Genomic DNA, 18,860 nt, shown 5'->3' with positions numbered 1-18,860 from the left:
TCCACTTCTCACTCCTCAATGGCTCCCCAGTGTCTAGGGGCTGTCCCTCATTGTGTCCTCCGTGGCACTGGGGCTACTAAGGGGCTCAGGTCTTTGGGGGCATGAGGTCATGACTGCTGGGGGGACAGGGCCAGGATGGAGAAGACCCTGGAGAGGGCTGAAGGAGGGTGGCCGGAGGGGCCTGGAGGCCCTCAGCAGCTAGTCTGCTGGGTGTGGGGGAGGCTCAGCCTGGTGCTCAGCCAGCAGCTGTGAGACTTGATCACTCGTGCTGTCCCTGGGGGGCATGGGAGAAAGAGCTCACGGGTCATGGCTGGGGAGGAGTGGCATGAGGAGACTGAGGCTCAGAGGAATCTGGACCAAGGACCATGGGGAGAGGGCAGCAGGGCGTGAGGACCTGTGCCCAGGAAAGAGCCCGAGCACCATCCTCAACCCCATCGCGGGGCCCCTGTTCTGTAAGGCAGTGCTGGGATGGGCGGGGGTGTCTTTTGTTCATTCGTTCATTCGCTTTTTAGACCTAGCTGGGGCACCAGCTCTGTTTCTAGTCTCTACACTGCGGACCTGGATGCAAAGCCAGTGCAGACTCTGCCCCAGCTGCCTGTAGACAGAACTGGAAGGCACCAAAGGCCTCCAGGGGGAAATTGGGTGGGGACCGGACCCCAACTTCCCTGGCATCTCTGCCCTTCCCTGTCCGGCCGGCCTCTGCGTCACACCCCATTACTAATTCAGTCTAGGCGCACACTCTCCTTCTGACCACCAGGATGCTGTGTCCTAGATCCCTGCTTGGGAGGGATCATCCTCTGAAAGACAAGATGGAGCCTGTGCTCTGCCAGTTGCTTCCTGGGTGGCAGCAGGGCACACGAGAGTGCAATGGGTCTTAGTACAGGGGCACCAAGTGCCAGGGCCACTGCATGGAAACTTGAGACTGTTTCCTGCAGCAGTGCCCAGGTCAGGGCCGTGTCGAGGGACCTGTGGGTGGGCGACCTGGTGGACATGAACCACGAGGGGGGGTCTAGACCCCGTGGGGCCTGATTGTGGGACACTGCAGTGTCTCTGGGGATGCCGGGGGCAGTGGGGTGATGGTGAGGGGACGAGTGTGTGTGAGGCATTTGTTTTATCCTGTATCAAGGTGAACTTGGCCCCCACTCTTGGGGTCTCAGTTTCTTCTCATGGCTTTCTGCCCCTTCTTCCCTGTGTCTGCATCCCTGTGGCTCATGTAACTGTACCTTCCTTGTCCCCATTGCTGGTCCTTTGTGCTTGATGGCATCAGCAGTGGATGGGAAGTGGCAGCCTGGGCGTCGGGGGGTGCAAACGCAGTGTCACGTGGTAGTGGCACACAGCAGTGGGCGCGTGCCTGCTTGGGGCCCTTCTTTGGGGGAGCAGCCAGCCAGAGTCCCCAAGATGAGCACCAGCAATGCAGCACCCAGCGATGTCCCAGTGAGGGTCCCCCACTCTATAGCTGGACTCTGGAGAGGGGCATCCTGAGAGACTGGGTGGGCTTGGGGCTCAGCTGTCCTGGGAAATGACTCCCCCTTGTGACGGTGGATTTCCTGGAGGGGCCTTGGCCTTCCTGGCCCTGATGCCAGTTCTCCACCCCTCTTCCTGTACCCACCCCCACTCATGTCCCTGGCCCCCTGGCAGAGCCCTGTAAGATCTGTGATGAGGACAGCTTCGGTGCTGTGCTCTGGAAGGAGGTCCTGGCCAGAGGGGTGGCCGCAGTCTGGTGTCCTCACAATGCCACAGGTGAGGACTGAGGGGTGGGTATCGTGGGGTACTCCTGTCCTTGAGATGCCAGTCCCAGGAGCTGTGAGCGCAGGACCCACGGTCAAGACCACGCCTAGGCAGCCTGTGCCCTGAAGCTGGGGCTGTACAGGTGGGTGGGGACGGGGGCTCAGGACCATCGTGTCCTGAGAGTTCAGCAGGAGCCAGTGCCTGCATGAAACCCTTTAGTGTGATGCCCCACGGAGCCACCCATTAATACATCCGAAACTGAGGCACAGAGAAGTTAACACCAGCTGTGGGCTTGCAGGACCACTAAGTGGAAAGTTGGCTGTGAACGTGGTGGTCTTAATCCCCGTGCTGCCCTGTGGAATGATGGGGGATGTGGAAAAAAGGCAGAGTGGGCTCCCAGAAGGTGCTTGGCATGTCAAAAGGTTGATTTCCTCTGCCGCTCTTACTTGAAGAGTGCACACGGGTTTGGAGTTGTGTGTTTGCTGTGCAACATTTAGGTAGTGACCCTCTCTGAGCCTCTGTTTTCTTCCTGTAAACCAAGTGCATTGTGGGTCTCTGTCCCCCCCAGGGCCCCTCCCCCCAGTGGGGGCTGTGTGTTCCCAGCTGTGGTTGCCGCCCCCCTGCCGTGTTTTGTTTATAAAACAATACGTGTTTGGGTAGCGTATTGCAAATCCAAGGAAGTAAAGTGAAGAAAACCCAGGTCGCGGGATGGTGTGACTTGTCTGGCCTTTTGTCTGCGTGCACGACCATATTTTCCTTCTTTTTGATTCTGCACCATGTGGTGAAGCAGGTGTCCTGCCCTGTGGCTTCTCTTTGGGTAACAGGGTTGTGGCAGTCCCCTAGGGTCATCCCCGCTGTGTGTGCGCACAACTGTGCCTGATTCCGTGGGAGTAAGTTCTGGGTCACAGGCTGTGCCCGTGTTTAAGGTAGTGGACACCGGACTTCAGTCAGCCCCTAGGCTGCCCAGCGTCTGCTGTGGCACACCCAGGCCATCGGGTCCCCTGTCCTCATGGCTGGAGCTGAGCAGGATCTGCCTGGCTGTTTGCTTTCCCCAGGGCTCTGGATAAGAAAGGTCTCTGCTCCCACGCAGGTGTGTCCCTGAAGGGTTGGTTCTTGCCAGGTCGCAGGACCTGGTGCATCTGCTGAGAAATGCTGTGAATAAAAAGAAATCTAGAGAGGCCTGTACCCTGGGCTGGCTCATTTGGAATGTGGCCCTGGGCAAGTGTCTGCTTCTGGCGCTGAGGGTTCCAGCTGGAGGGGCTTGTTCCTGGGAGTGATGGGTACGACTCCTGTGCTGAAGGTGGGCAGCCACCTGAAAATTGGGAGACAGAGCTGACCCGGCGTCTCCGCAGGCCTCATCCTGTGACGCTGTGAGCTGGATGAAGAGGGAATCGCCTACTGGGAGCCCCCTGCTACATCTGCTGTGTCTTAATGGACTACCCAAACATCCAGATAATGGTGAGGCCGGGCCAGGGGTCTCCTACCCAGCCCAGCCCATCTCTCCATGGCCCTCCTCTGCTCTCCGTCCTCTGACAAAACCCTGTGTCCCCAGTGGCACATCCTGTGGACGTAAGTCAGCCACAGCCATGACTGAGGGCTGCCAAGGTCTTTCTGGGCATGGGATGTCCTTTGTACCTGCAAGTGATAGCACCCACCCCTTCGATCTTCTAGGCCTAGGAGCACCTGGCAGAGGCTCAGTGTAGACTGCCTGGGGAGGTGGCCTCCCAGATCATCTGTATGCTAGACTGGCCACCAGGGCATCTGGAACTGGGCTTCAGCCCCTGTTCCCCATCCCGGCTGAGAGAGGGGCAGGAGCCGCCCAAGACCACACAGTGGGGCTTGGCCTGGGCCATTCCCTTCCCTGAACTGGGTCTTAGTTCTTCCTACTCCAACTGTGTCTCTGCAAGAGCTGGGTAGGCAGAGTACTTGGCACAGGGTGGGTCCTGCAGTGATGATTGGGTGAGGCTCGTGGGGTGGGCAGGTGGCCTAACAGGCTCCCCCTGTTTCCCAGGACACCACCAACCAGACCTGTAGTCTGTGGGCCGAGACTGACCTGTGAGTTCACCTTTGCTTTATGTCCTTGGGGCCTCTGGCCTGGGGGAAGTCAACCTAGCAGGGGGAGGGCGCAGCCTTCAGTTTCAGGGGCCAGTGACTCCCCCACTGCGTCTGTCCTGCACGGTCTCCTTGCCCAGGTCAGGCTCTGAGGCGGCAGGGTTGCACCCAGCTGGCTTTCCACTCCTCCGAAGAAAGTCCACAGTTGGGGGTCCAGAGGGGTATGGCTGTTGTCCCACCCAGTGGCCCAGTTCCAGGCAGGTGGTGTAGCTTTGCAGGAGCACTGCCAAGGACTAGGGCAGCAGGGTGAGGCCCCGAGTGATCAGATGGGAAGCAGACATGGGGCTCCTGGGGCCCTGGGCCCAGTCCTTGTCAGGCAGTAACGACAGCCCGCACCAGCTGCTGTAGCAGCGGGAACCCAGTGGGCAGGGCAATGGGCTGAACTGATCAGGCTGCAGTTTAGAGTCACAGGGCCCTGCATGGGTGCCCTGAGCCAGGTGTCCTTCCAGCCATATGGAAGCAAAGAGACAGGTGGGTGGCTGTGTAGTAACAGGGAAGCGTTTGTGCAATAGCCCAATAATGGGGGCGGCATCCAGAGGCTAGCAGGGTCAGAATTTGTGGAGACAGGGTGAGAAAGAACTTAGTGACCGGGTCCTGATTTGCCAGATGCGCCTGGTGGTGGCTGGGCCTCCCACTGAAGAGGTTTGGTGTCCATTGGGGTGGGTGTGGTATGAGCTGCATGACATTATCTCCACCCGCCTCTCTCATCCCTGGTTCCACCAGTCCCCAGGGCAGTTTGTGGGCCAGAGGGTACGTGTGGCACGTCCCTAGTGCTGGGCATGGTGCAGTGACAGAGGTGTGTCAGGGAGGCTCCCACAGTGGCTGACCCTCGAGGAGGACATGTTTTGTGGCAGAGAACAGGAGGAAGCTCTTTAGGCAGAAACACACTTTGAGCAAAGGTGTGGAAGTTAAGAGGGTACAGGAGGAATGTGAGGCCAGGACGAGTAGGCAACCGGAGAGGAGGATGGATGGGTGCCAGGCTTGGGGGGGAGGCTGCAAGGGGCGTGGGGCCAGTTTGTAGGGCTGTGTGTCAGCAACTATGGAAGCTGTCGGGGAGGGATGTGACCATCCTCCATCCACCTGTCCATCTATCCACCCACTCAGGTATCCACCCACCCACCTTCTATCCGTTCACTCTCTTGGCTATCCACACACCTGCCTCTCCACCCACTCACTGACTCATCCACCTATCCAGCCCCGCAATCCGTCCATCCATCCACCCACCCATCCGGTCTTCAGTGATTACTGACCACTGACAAGGCACTGCTCTAGGAGGACTGCCTTATCAGTGGTCAGTAATCACTCAAGACCTCAGCCTCCTCTGATCCCCACTGAGGAGAGACAGGAAGGCGGGAACGTTTAGATCCCTCTGAAACTGTCAGGTCATGGCACAGGCCAGGAAGTGGAGTTAGTGTACCAAGTGGCAGGTGGGGTGAGGTCCCTTTCAGGGCAGGTTCATGGAAGCCTCTCTGGGGTGGTGCGTGAGCAGAGATCTGACAGCACTGTGTACCAGGTGTCTGGGGACAAGCATTTTGGCAGAAGGAACAGGCAGTGCAAAGGCCCTGTGGTGGGAGTGTCCAGGGCCATATGGCAGACTCCACTGTCCTTTCCAACTGTGGGTTTGGGATGGTGAGGACAGGGGCTGGGGCTGGGGGAGAGCAGGGGTGGACCCCAGAGCCTTGGGAAACTGGCTCTCTGGCTTTGGTTACTGTCGACTGCTTTTCTTTGGGTTTTGCAAGTGGCGCAAGCTCATTGTTTAAAGTGGAGTATCAAAAAAGGAAAAAAGAAAAAGGGCCCACATGCTCATAGGGCCCAGGCTGGCCATTGTGGGCGGTTACACTGCGGCTACAGGTCCGTTTAACCTGGCCCCTGATGTCGGCACAAGCCCCTCCCCACAGCCCAGAAACCCTCCCCAGGGGCTGTTAGAAGGCTGCCTGCAGTGCCATGGGGGTGACCGTTCACCCAGTGGCCCAGCAGCCTCGCTTGGACAGCTCTGCTCGAATTTCTGATTGTTCCCTAGGCGTTGAGTCCCTTGGACAGTTTCAGGATCTTGGTGGTAAATTGCTTTCCAGAGATGTGGACCCAGCCCCTTGGCCCCCAGGGCAGCAGGCTGTGAGCTGTATGGGCAGCCCAGTGAGTGTCAAGTTCTCAGTCCCCAGGGCTATGTGACCTGGGGTAGATTCCACCCTCTGGGAGCCTTAGCCTCCCATCCTCGGGACAAGAGTCTGCCTGCTTGTGGATGGGGGCAGAGAGGTGATGGGGAGTCGGCTGCATCCAGGTCCTTGGGGTGCTGATCACTGGCCGTCGCCTCTTCTCAGGTGTGGAGGGCCCACCCACTGCCCACCCCTGATCACCTCTGAGTGGATGAGACTGTTAGGGTCTCTGTGCCTGGGCCCAGGGCTCTGAGGCCAGTGGGAAGGTGCCCCAAAACACATCTTGCCCACAAGCTCCCTGTTCAGTCCTGGGCATGGCCCTAGAAGCGCAGCTAACTGTGCTTGTTATGTCTGGGGAAGCTGAGGCTTGGAAAGGACCTTCATCCAGCTCAGGATGAGGATTGTGGTATCTGATCCAGAATTGAACACCCTGGGGCCAAAGGCCAGGGATGGGCTGGGAATGGGAGGGAGGGCGCTGTCCCTGACCCTCCCCCACTCTTCCCCCTTTGCTCCGCTCTGTGCTGGGCAGAACCTCCTTCCATGCCCAAGTGGGGCCACTCCTCACATAAACGGGCTCACAGAAGCCAAGTGTTTCCTGAAGTGGGGACCAGGGAGAGGGCCCCAGGTCTGCTTCTACCAGTGAGCCCAGGGACTGGGTCTGTGCTGTCATGGGCCTGTGTTTATGTGTGTTTGGATGAGAAAGGTTCTCAGATGCCTGCAGAATTCTGTGTGTTCAGGGGGCCACTGGCAGGTCAGAGCCATCAGTGATGTGACCATCATCTGAGCTGTAGTTGATCCTTTGATCCATGACTGTGATTCATGACTCTGTCCCTGTTCTGATGGAGCCTAGATTCCAGACTCAGACTGAGCCCTGGTCCTGGCCACTGGTCATGCATTGAGCCCTGACCCCGTGTCTCATCTGGAGTCCCTTGTGCGCATTCGTGTGTACGTATGCACGTGTTATGTGCTTAGAGGGCCGCCCCCTCTTCCGGCCACGTGCAACTGTCAGCCATGTGACATGCTTGTCTTGGAAAGTCTGAGTCAGAGGTTTCCCCCCACAGCACAGACCCTCAGCCTGCCTCACTCCCAGTTGTACACACACACTTGGACACGTGCTCATGTACACATGAGGAGACTTCTCCCAACAGGGCTCATGTCCCCATCCCCACAACACCCCTACACCAGCCTGGCCGATGGCAGTGAGGGCCTTGGGAGCCAGGGCCATTAGGGAGGGAAAGGGGATCTTTGCAGAATTCTCAGATGTTTGGGTGGATGGGTGGAAGATGGGCCCAGGAGGATGGACTGGTGCCGGGGTTAAGGAGGGCCAGGAGCACATCCAGGGAGTTCAGTCCTGTGGTTCTGATCGGACAGCTCGCTGGGTCTTTCACTCATGGTGGCTGCATGGGTTTTGCAGTTTCCATTTTAAAAAAGAATAACCCAGAGTTACAAAGAGCACAAGAGTGAGAGCTGGCAAGATCCTGCGAAATCATCTGCTGTGCCATCACTTGCAAGTAGTGGAGGTGAGGCCCAGTGTAGGGACGTCGTACAGGCCAGGCCTGAGCCAGGCACCCTCCACGGTGCTCCTCCTGCTGTGCTAGTGTTCAGGAGGTGCTCTGCCTGACGCTAGTCCCACGTGGGCTCCAGGAAAGACAGTTCCATACCCCACTGTGTCTTGTTCTCCTGGGTCGACGTGCACGGCAGCTGTAACTCTGAGAAGTCCTTTAAGTGCCTTCTGTCCCGTTGGGTTGGGGTTTCCCTAATTAGTGGTCACTTGGCACCCTCACTGAGCTGGCAGAGCAGACACTGGGACTGGCTGGTGGAGGACGTGGCCTTCCCACACAGTCTTGGTCCTTTGTCAAAACTTGACCCCACTCCAGGCAACTTTAGAGCCGCCTGGCTGAGGAGACTGGGGCACGGAGTGCCATTGATAGGCCCAGGGTGGCCGCGTGGGTCATGCCAGTCTGTGCTCCCTCCGTGCCCGGGCAGACCTCGGCCCTGTCGGATGGAGCTGTCCTGGGAGACACTCAGGACCCAGGCCGAGCCCCCTCCCTGGGGTCCTCACCCAAGTGCATGTCCTGGTCCTTCTAACAGCCTTGCCCCATCCCTGTCCCTGGTTTCCTCGGAGAGTGCAGTGAGGGGGCAGGCCAAGGGGGGCATTCGGAATGGTGTCCAGCTCACTGTCAGAGGCGGCCAGTTCCCAGCCCAATTTGTCCCGTGCTGGCTGAAGGGCAGTGTTGGCTGCTGGTGGGCCAGTGGTTGCCCTGGTGTCTGGGGGCTGGGGCGGGGTCCTGTGTGGTGGGACCAGCATAGACATGTGCATGAGGGTCGGGATACACTGGTTTGGCAGGGGCAGGTGGCATCTGGGTGTGGGGAGCTTTCCCCGGTGGAGTTCAGGGCACAGGAGTCTCCTGTGGGGCTACCTCTGGCTGCGTCTGGTCCCTGTGTTTTCTGGCCCCTATGGGGCCCTTGTGTCAGTCGCGGGGGCGTGCAGTCCTATGAGTGGGGTGTTCACAAGTGACTTGAGTGTCAGAGGTGGGGCCTGACAGTCAGTGTAGGCAATGAGTGTGGACAGCCCTGAGCTTACGGGATCTGCTGGACAGGCTGGGGAACAGCGCAGGGCCGCTCTGGGAGGATGCCTGCCCTGCTTGGGGGTGTGCAGAGCGGCTGTGGGGCGCAGGCAGTGATAATGGTGGTGGTGGTGGTGGTGGTGGTGGTGGTTATGGCGCTGGTTGTGGTTTCAGTGAGAGCCGTGAGAGTGGAGGCTGTGGTGGCAGTTAAGGTGGTGTTCAGAATTGTCTCAGCGGTTCGGGGGAAATTGTTACAGAGTCCAAACTTGTTCTGCTCGCTGCATGACAGCCGGTGAATCAGGAGACGAGGTGTTGGGGCAAGGAATAGTGACTTTATTTGGAAAGCTAGCAGACCGAGAGGATGGCCCTACCAGTGTCCTGGAGAACCATCCTTCTCCAGTCAGAATACAGGCTACTTTTATACCAAAAAAAAAAAAAAAAAAAAGTGAGCGAGTGGGTGGGGTTCCTCATTGTGAACTTCTTACTGTAGGAATGCTTTGTTCTTGCAGCCCTCCATGTGGGTCAGGCCCTGGTGTTCCCTTAAATCTCCAACAAAAGACAGATTCTCCATTTTGCAACTTGCCATCTCTCTGTAAGTGCAGAAGTGCTGACATCCTTAAAGGTCAGAGCTCTAAGAATAGGCTCTCCTGTCTATTTCAGGCTAAAGGCAACATTGTTTCCCAAAAGGTGAAGAGCAAGCAAGGCTAAGCCTGGAAACAGGGCACAGTGGTTAAAACTGAAGGAGTAGCCCTGATACGGAGTCTGGTTTGTTCTCCTTTGTTACAATATGAAACCCCTCTCCTCCTGAGAACCAGGACACACCCTGGGCCGTTAATGAGACCGAGTAGATGAGGGGGCTGGGTGGGAGGGCAGAGGGGAGAGCTCATGGGGCCACGCAGTCTGGGAAGCAGGCTGGGAAGGTGTCTTGGAGGAGACAGAGCTGAGCTGGCAGGGGTGGGGAGGTCTGGGGTCTACTGGCACCCGTGCAGGTGCCCAGCACCCAGCACGGAGCCTGACCAGGCAGGCCAGGGATGCACTTGCTGAGTGAGTGACCTATCGACTTGAGGTTGAGTTGCGCCAGTGTTAGTAGCATGATGGGGTGTGGGTGTCAAGGGGCTGGCCCCACAGCTGGCATGAGTAAGTGGCTGGCCAGACAGAGGTAGGCCAGATGTGCACCGGGGGAAGGTCTGAGTGAGGGGAAAAGGGCTCAGGTAGGGGTGCAGGCCTCTTAGCTGGGTGGAGTCAGCAGGTATCCTGGGGTTGTCGGGACCCTGGCTCCCCCAGTGCAGACCACTTTCTTGCAGGGCTTTGGAGCTCAGGGTCCCCTCTTCTGCAGGGATCTTGTTGTGCCTGGCAGGCTCTCCTGGGCCTTTGTGTCCCTGCCCAGGTGGGTGGGGTGGGTCAGGTGAAGAGCCATGAGACCCCAAGGATGGCCAGGTTTCCAGCCTTGGAGCAGGCCTGCGGCTGGAAGCTCTGACTCAGAGCATGGCCGGCGCCAGGTGGGAGCCAGGAGATGGGCATCCTGAGCTACGTGAGAAGCTTTCGAGGCCCTGGTCACAGACCTGTGGATGCTAAGTGAGCCTTAGATGTTTTCAGTGCCTGAAGAGCCCGCCCACCATGGTCAGGGACACAGGCCTGAGGGTGCATGCTCTGGCTCTCACCCAGCAGCTCACTCAGCAAGAGGAAGTCAGGGAGATCTCCACACCCCAAGATCCCCTTAGGTCGCAAGCATTGCTGACAGACCCTGAACAGAGAGGACATGGCACTGATCTGGGGAAGCAGACATGGGCCTGCCCGAGGAGGGGTTTCTCACAGGCTAGTGGTCAGAGGGGAGCTGGGCACAGAGTGGGAGATTGAGGAGGCTTCCAGTAGATGGCAGGGCCTCGGGAGAGCCCTCAAGGATAAAGCTGAGTCAGCCAGGGGACAGGAGGGGATGTGCTCAGAGGGAACGGCCAAGATGAAGGCCTGAAGGTAGGAGAGGGCGCCTGTGTTCTGAGCCCCGAGCGACTCCATCCCAGCTGTCGTGTGTGGGGGCGGGGCTGTCTGAGCTGCCGGGAGACCTGAGAGCCCTGATGAGCTCCAGCTGCTGCGGGAGGTGGGCCCCAGGCAGGGAGCCCCAGCCCAGCAGCCGGGTAGGAGCTTGGAGGAGCCAGGTGCAGTGCTCAGGAACTCCCAGCTTCTCCAGGTGGGTTCCCTGGAGGAGGCAACCCAGCACAAGCCTGGTCTGTGGGTTGGAAGTCGATAGGCAGAGGTGGGAGGTTGGCACTCTGGACACGTGAAGCGTGATTTAGCAGGGCTTGTATCTGGAATGGGTGGTTTTGGGAGCCCAAAGGCCCAGCGGAGGAGTTTTGAGGCTCTCCTAGAAGCCCCTGCCTACAGAGACACGTTGCCCACTCCCTGTTGCCTCAGTGGGAACAGCTGCACCCACCCTAGCTTCTTTGTGCTGTGTGGGAGGACACATATGATGCCTTCCCACTCCAGTGTGAGTTAGCCCATGAAACCCCAGGGGGCGCTGATGCACACAGTCCTATACTAAGACCTGCTTCATGGTCCTACAGGAGGCATCCTGAATGCCCAGGCTCAGTGGGCAGGCAGGTAGGCTGCACTCTGCACGCACAGTCTGTGTTACTGTCCCTTGATCTCCCATGAGCGTGCCAGGCCCTGTGCTGAGCCCTGTATACTGTGGTCTCCCTGAGCAGCACGTGGGGTCAAGATGTGTGCCTACTTCACAGGGGAGACACTTCAGCCCTGAGTGGCCAGCAGTGGCCTTGGCTGTCCAGTTTCCCCTCCTGGGGCTGGGCTGGACCAGCAGGGAGTAATGCAGGGAGCAGAGCGGCAGGGGAGCCGCAGGCTGAGCCTCCTCCCAGGCTCTGACACACCAGGGCCCCAGCGGAGGTCCCCTGGGGGGGGCGTTCTGAGCTCGGTGTGGGCCAGGCTACTCTCCTCTGGCAGCTGGTGACAGAAGCCAGGCTGCTTTCTCTAAGCGACCTCACCTGGAACACCAGGATAAGGCTGTGGCCCCACACAGGGGCTGAAGTCAGAATGAGTCAGGTCTCCGAGGGCGGGATTGCAGGGGGGTGGGGTTCCCCGTCTGAGTGTGGCTGGACGGGTGTACTCTAGGGGGGAAGTGGGGGAGGGTCAGGGAAGATGGGCCAGTCCCTGGGGCCTGTGGGATCCCTGAGAGCAGCATGACCTTTTCTCTGAATAAGGAGGGAGCAGCAGGAAGGTTTTGAGTAGGGAATGTGTCCTGGCATATTTCCACTGATGGCCCTGTGCTGGGGACAGGCAGAAGCAGGCAGGGCGGAGGCCGGCAGTGGGTCCCACCAGGGTGGTGGCCACGGAATGGAAAACAGCCATGGGAGTCTTGGTGCATTTTGACAGGAAGGCTGGCTGCTGATGGGTCTATGGGTGTGAGAGGGAGGGAGGAGGGCGGGTTTTTGGAGGTTGTGGCCAGTTTGGAAGGGCAGAGAGTGTCCATGCTGCCTGGCCGCGGGGCCTCACTTGTCCCCCCCATAGCAAATGTTGGCTGGGCACTCTGCCCCTACTGGGGTTAAGACAGCGGGGTTTGCAAACCAGGTTCCCGTTGCCCCCTCCCAGAGGAGGACGCCAGCAGGAGCATAAGGCCATCACGTAGTGAGAGAACTGGGCAGAGGTGGGAGGACCCATGGGTGGTATGCAGCCAGCGGGAGTGCAGGCCTCAGATAGCTACCAGAGGGGCAGCTTACCATGGCAGTGACAGGCCTAACATGCTCTCAAGGACAACTTGGCATGGGGGATGTGGGATCGGGAGGCCGGCTGTTCAGGGAGCTAGGTGGGTGGACGAGGGTCATGTGGGTGTGGAAGGAGATTGCTTGATGCATTCAGGTCCGACCAAGGGATCCGAGGGATGGGGAGCAGCAGAGGAAACTTGGGTCTCAGCTCAGGGTCAGGCCCTAGGGTGCTGACTGAGGGCAGAAGAGCTCAGAAGTGGAGCGAAAGGGACATGTGGTTTTGCCTGGGGTTTGGTGACGTGGGGGCTTTGGCCACAGCGGGGTGTGAAGAGCCTGTGGTGAGGAACTGGTGGCCTGCATACGGGTGGGCAGTGGCTGGGCCTTCCTGGAAACCTTGGTCTGTTGGGGAAGGCACAGCATCTTCTCTGGGAATTCTGATTTGAGGGGTCCGGGGACCCCTGCAACCTCCCCTCAACTCAGTCAGGGAGGGTCTCCCCACTTCTGGTGCTGGGAGGGGCCCTTGGCTCAGCTCCTTCTGTCACCCTGGACCTGGGGAGTAAGGAAGAGCAGATGTCACTGACCTAGATCCCTCAGATCTGAGCCCAGGAGTGGGGGCCTGGATCTGAGACCCAGGTATTCCAAGTTTCTGAAGTTCAAACAAGAGGCAGCAAATGGTCTCCCACATGTGGGAGCAGTCCCTGTGTGCCCGAGGAAGGAAGGAGCTGCTTGTGTTGCAGAGATGGTAATAGGTGTCCCCTGCAGCAGGGAGGGTTGCAGTCAGACATGGGGAAGAACTTCCAGATGTTGTGAGTATAAGAGGATGTGTCCTAGAGATCTAACTGAAAGAAGGAGGGCCGAGGGACCCCTGACCTTTGCCAGGTCAGGATGTGTGTAAGATACAAGTGAGGGTCCTCCGGTCAGAGACCACAACCCACATGTCTTGCTTGGGGCCAGTCCCTGGCTGATGCCCAGGGAAGCCTGGAAAGCTCTGCAAATGACCTGGGAAGCCTCCGTTGATGGGGCTCTGTCCTGATGTGGAAAGGGCCTTAGGGAGGCCCCCCTCCACCTTGCTTGAGGGTCCCTTTCAGGTCTGTTTCCCAGTTCTGATTTCACAGCTCAGATATTGGAGGCTTTGGCAGGGTGGAGGGGATGTGAGGTGGTCAGAGAGATAAAAACTGGAATCCTGGCCCTCCTGCTGTCTTTCTGTGTGGTGTCCGACACTCCTACCACCTCTCTGAGCCTCAGTTTCTATATCTACACAGCTGAGGTGTGGATTATTTCCAAGATTAAATGATAAAACACACAGGGAGCTGTTAATGTTGAGATGGGGGAGGGGCAAGGGAGCTGTTAATGTTGAGATGGGGGAGGGAGCAAGGAGAAGCTTCCTGTCCATGTGCTGGAGGTCAGGAGTCCGTGCGTGCTCCCCTGATTCCGGTCACCAGGGCCTAGGGAGACAGGGGACACTGGATAGGGTAGAGGCCGAGGCCGGGGGACTGTGTTGCTGTACTGCAGGTTCTGATTGAGCCCAGCAGCTGCCCGCCTCCTGGGCTGCCAGCCCGAGAAGCTGGTTCTCTGGACCTGGGGTAGAGGCCTCTTGGTGCCCTTCGTGGCTTGAGGCTGTAGGGGTAGATCCTGGCTGAACCCCTCAGGAGAGGGGGCAGCACCCCTTGCCCTCCCCTCCTCTGGGAGACTGATAAGCTAATTAGTGCCCAGAGCAGGAGCCCTGTGGGGCACCCAGCAGCCTGGCCTGGTCTCCTCCCAGGAGGTGGCCGACAGCGATCAGCCTGGTGCCATGTAGACCTGCCAGTGCTGTCTGGAAACCTGCCAGGCTGCAGGCCTCAGCCATAGGTAACGGGGCTGGGAGTCAGGACTGTGGTAACAGGTGGGTAGGGCAGGGGTTCGGCGGGAACTGAAGGGCCTCGGAGAGTGAGGGCATCAGACCTCGGAGTCTGCGCGTCCTCTGCTCCCACTTCCACCGAACTCACCCCCTGCCCACATTGCTGACCATCCACTTCCAGGGAGCCAATCCTGCTGATCAGGGGACACCTTCCGGGGGGCACCCAGTCCCCCACCCCTCCTTCCTCTGGTGTCTCCTGGGCTGGGCGCCAAAAGCCTGTGGAGTCCCATGGCCCCACAGCTGAGTATATTTAGGGACTATAGACTAAAATAAAACCACACAACGTGAGAGCTGTGGGCTAAGTTTTATTGGGGTCAAAATGAGGACTGTAGCCCTGGAGACAACATCCCAGATAGTTGTGAGAAGCTGTTCGGAGGAGGCAGGGGAGAGCAGAGTGTTCAATGTGATTTCAGTGAAGAGGGGTTGTGTGCGCTGTCAAGCACACACCCAGGCAGAGGCTAGCTCCTCGTCAGGGGGAGCGGTTGTCACCGTTGATGAATTTAGTGTTTTTCTAGATTGGAGGACACACAAGGATTTGGGCTCATAAAATCTCATGAAAACATCTAACTATCTGAAGGCCTGTTCCACCAGTGTTCCCAGAGCACAGAGCGCCTCATTCCTGACCTCCATCCTGAACTCCTTTCAGGGTATGTTGGAGGTCAGAGGCTGCAGTGGCTCACAGTTGAATCCAAACAGAGTTAGATGGCATGCGGCAGCATGACCCAGTCCTTGTAGAGGCAGATGGCGAGTGCCAGATGGCAGGATGCTCTGTCCATCAGCAGACCTGGGGCTGCCCCTCCCAAATCCCCCCAGAACCTGGCCCCCTTGCCCTTTCACACACTCCCCAAGGCAGCCAGGTGTGCAGGCAGGTGAGGCCTCAGCTCCTCTCAAGCACTCGTAGGTGCCCTTTCGGCAGAAGAAACCTGCGAAGCCCTCAGAGTCCGCTGCCAGTGTCTATGCTTCCAACACAGCCAACATTGGGGGGGGACCTGGCCTTGGCCAGTGACAAGCCTTGTCTTGATGGGTGCAAGGATGGACCATCACTCGTCAAATGTCTGTCTGTGTCCCCAAGTCCCCAGGCTCTGCCCTGTCCCTGCTTGAATCCCGGGTTAGACTCCTTTGTTCCCCAGACTGACCCCAGCCGCCCCCCACCCCCCACAGGCCCTCCCCCTGCCCAGGGGCAGGTCCACCTGCAGTTTCGCTGCTCCCAGCTGAGCTGAGTCGCTTTTGTTGAAGGAATGAGCAGTCAAGGGATCGGTAAGTGTGGAGGGGGTGGCTCGGGTGGGTGGTGAGGATCCTGGTTGCCGATCCCCCCTGAAGGCTGACCTTGTGGCCAGGCCAGATTGGGCTGGTGCCAACACCTCCCACCACCCCCCAACTAGTCTCATTCCTTTACGTTTTGGAAAAATTCCCACTGTTTCAAAGTAGTTTCTTTTTCCATTTTCCGGAATTGTATCTCTCTTCAGAATTTTGTTTGCTAATGTTTCTTTCACGTGACAAAGGAGTGGTTTTGCTCTTTGGGAAGGCTAAGGCAAGCGAATGAATACTGGCGTTTAGGTCCAAGTCCGAAAAGAAATCACTTTCTTCCTAGTGCCAGGTATGTTGTGAGCATGAAAAGTGTAAAAGGGGAAAACAGTCACATTTCATTACAGATGTTTAGAATACTTAGTGGCTCATTTGGCCAGAATAGAAGGAGTTACAGAAAAATAGGAAAGACATCGCCTAATGTTTTCTGGAAAAAGACGGCTTTTTGTACAACTACATACTCTATACCCCAAATTCTTAAATGTTGCTTTTATGGAATGAAAAGTTGAGTGTGTAAATAAATATAAATATATTTATGTGTAATACATATTTTATAACATGTAAATGTATATATTGAATGGAACATATATATATACACACACATACATATATATATATGCATATATACCATTCAGTATATCACAGTAATTAATGACCATGGAGAAAATTAGTTTTCACAAATAAAGGTAGGCAATGAATGGCTTTTTGGAATACAATTTTCAGAATTTTTAACCTGAATTTAAACACCACTAAGTGCAGGTTGAGGGAAGATTACACAGATCTTAGGAGCAGTGATAAAGTCCAATATCAGAAAGTCTAATTGCATTACATTCATTCTAGATTAGACAGTTTGATCCTTTTACAGTTTATCAGTCTGTAGCATCTTTCATAAAATTAGTAAATTGACTTTTCCAGGATGTATTGTGCTTGAGTATCCTGAGGGTGAAAGGAACATTTATTAGCTATGTTCCCATGGCAAGAATATCCTGTAGGACTTGCATTGGACAAATTAGTTGAATTTCAGCTTTTCTTTATGTACTGTGATTTCTTTCTCCTTTTTAGATTTGAGGGACTTTTGCATGTCTTTCTTGGCCCCACAATTGACAGGTGCATTGTCCAGCTATGGTTTTTGTCCCTTTGATTATGGAATGTTGCTGTTTAAAAGAAATTTCACACACACATGCAGTTCTTCCCAAATACATCACACCAATACCACATTTTTTACATGATGAATTGGAATAGTACGTCCCAGGACTTGTGAATAGTGAACACTGTGAGGTGCTCTCTAACAAACTAACTTAGTCAAACTGATGTCTTATTGCTGCGCACTGAAATTCCGTGTGGGCTGGGTTCTACCTCTTTAGTTTAAAATTTGCAATCATTCCCAAAGTCATTCGCAACGTATGTGAAGTTTCCACACTCAGAAAAGTGCACATGTTCATTCATTTTTAGAGGTAGACATTCAGCCAGCCACTGGAAGTAATATAAAACTAACGCAAAATACAATCATTCACCACAGGAATTTGGATTTGTTAAATGATGTGTAAACATACTGACATAATTCCTGCTGGGGCAAAGCACCATAGAAGCTGACTTGTAACAGGGTGACATGCTCCTGCATTATCAAAGAACAGCTACTTTGAGCTGGAATGGTCAGGGGCAGCGTTGGGACATTTCTGGGAGAGTAGAACCCACATGGCCATCTAGTTTGTGGGCATGTAGAGACCCTGGGGAGTTGAGAATTATACTTGGTAACAAGAATGTATCTTGTTCAGGAGAGTGAAGAGTTTGATGAGCTAAAGGAAAGGAAGCTACACAGGAAAACACTGACAACTGATGACTAGGGCAGGTTGCATTGTGGAGGCTCTTAAAATAGAAATTTTTCTGAAAACCAAGTCTAAAATTCCATTGAAACTCATTGAAGGTTTTTGAGTAGGTGAGTAAGTTAAATTATGACTTAAGTTAAATTGAGAGCAGTGCATACTGATATGTCTTTCCAGGATCACTCATGAACAGAGTTTCTCCAAAAGGCTCTCCCAGGTCAAATCAATGGGGAAAATACTGGGTTTCTTTACTGTGGGTCTTCTCTGAAACATTAATATTTTAATGGGCATTTTGATGTTCTGAAGGAAAAGACAGCATTTCCCAAACCTATTTGACCACGGAACACTGTCTAGGAAAATAATGCGGGGACCACATATCCCATATACTTGTGCCAGTCTGTCTACGAACTGATTTATGTAAGATGGGGACTGGTCTACAATTTTAAATAACTCACTTGATTTACAGCTTAATACTTTGTTCCCAAATTGGTAGCCATGCAAGGTCTCTCCGTTTTCTCCATGAGTGTGTCTGTTGTTTCGAGTCTTCTACTGCCAAGGAGTTAGGAGGTGGTGGGATGTGGAATGACGCTTACTGGCCCTCTGTGTCATCTGTGTACACTGGGCGCCTGCTGAGCTTTTCTAGTTGCTGTCTGGACCTGGGGAGCTGGCCTGCACAACTGTTGCTGGGACATGTGTCATCATGGCCAGTGACTTTATTCCTTCCCTACTCTTTCTCAGATTGATGGAATCATTTCACTGATCTGTTCCATGTTGAGGTGCAAGAAGTTCTATGTGCCTCTACCAGGCTCTGTCCTAGAGATGCGATTTAGCTGTTCTGTGAGGGCTTCCTGATTTCTCTTGGTTTCTATTCAGGAAATGGTGCAAATGTCCTATACGCCTCATTGTTTGGGGCTTTCCCCATGAGATTCCCACCTGAATCTTCATGCCATGAAGTGTTTTTGTTTCCTGCAAAACTGAATGTTTTAAAACTCACAGGCAACAACCAGCTCTGTTATTCCTCATATTCTTGTGTAACTTCTGTTCTCTGAGGAAATGATGTGTCTCTTAATACAGCTTAAGACAGGGGGTAAGATAGAGGCAAGAAACAATGGAGGGGGGGAAATACATGATTATTTCAAAGATACTCCCTACCAAACTTCTTAATACCATATGGAAAATGCTGGTCTAAAGAATGGAGGGTTAACAACTCGTGAAGAAGAGTAGGTGTGTGGTAGGAATGCTGTCTCAGGTTTTACGTATCGTGTGTGGTCGATGAGTCACAGCCCTCAGTAAGTGATGAGTAACTCATTGTCTTTGTGGTCCTTCATGCAGTCCTGCCCTACATGGACTCTTGAAAAGTGTCTTGCTGTTGGGAACTCTTCCTCCACCGTATGAAGAAGGCCGAGCTAGCTTGCTGAAGAGATGGGGATCCACCTCGAGCCAGCACCAAGCAACAGACACGTGAGTCAGCCCCAGCTGAGCTGCCCATCGACTGCCAGTGCAGAAGTGACCTTAGTTGAGACACAGACTCCCCAGATGAGCCTCCACCAAGGTGTTAATAAGGG

At 55.4% G+C, this 18,860-nt stretch overlaps 1 protein-coding gene across 2 annotated transcripts in view; it reads left to right on the top strand.

The window, feature by feature from the left end:
- Window positions 1-18,860, top strand: part of LOC140690088 (phosphatidylinositol 3,4,5-trisphosphate-dependent Rac exchanger 1 protein-like) — an 85,624-nt gene that overhangs the window by 24,025 nt on the left and 42,739 nt on the right. For both annotated transcript variants that reach the window (XM_072951613.1, XM_072951616.1), the window contains one exon: window positions 18,628-18,756. The gene's annotated coding sequence lies outside the window, so the exon portion shown is untranslated. Of the gene's footprint in view, window positions 1-18,627; window positions 18,757-18,860 lie in introns of those variants that run through there.

This window comes from Vicugna pacos, chromosome 28 (genome assembly GCF_048564905.1).
Source record: "Vicugna pacos chromosome 28, VicPac4, whole genome shotgun sequence".
Taxonomy (NCBI): Eukaryota; Metazoa; Chordata; class Mammalia; order Artiodactyla; family Camelidae; genus Vicugna; species Vicugna pacos.
Note: the sequence above shows the minus strand (reverse complement) of the source record. Positions and strands in the feature narration are given on the sequence as shown.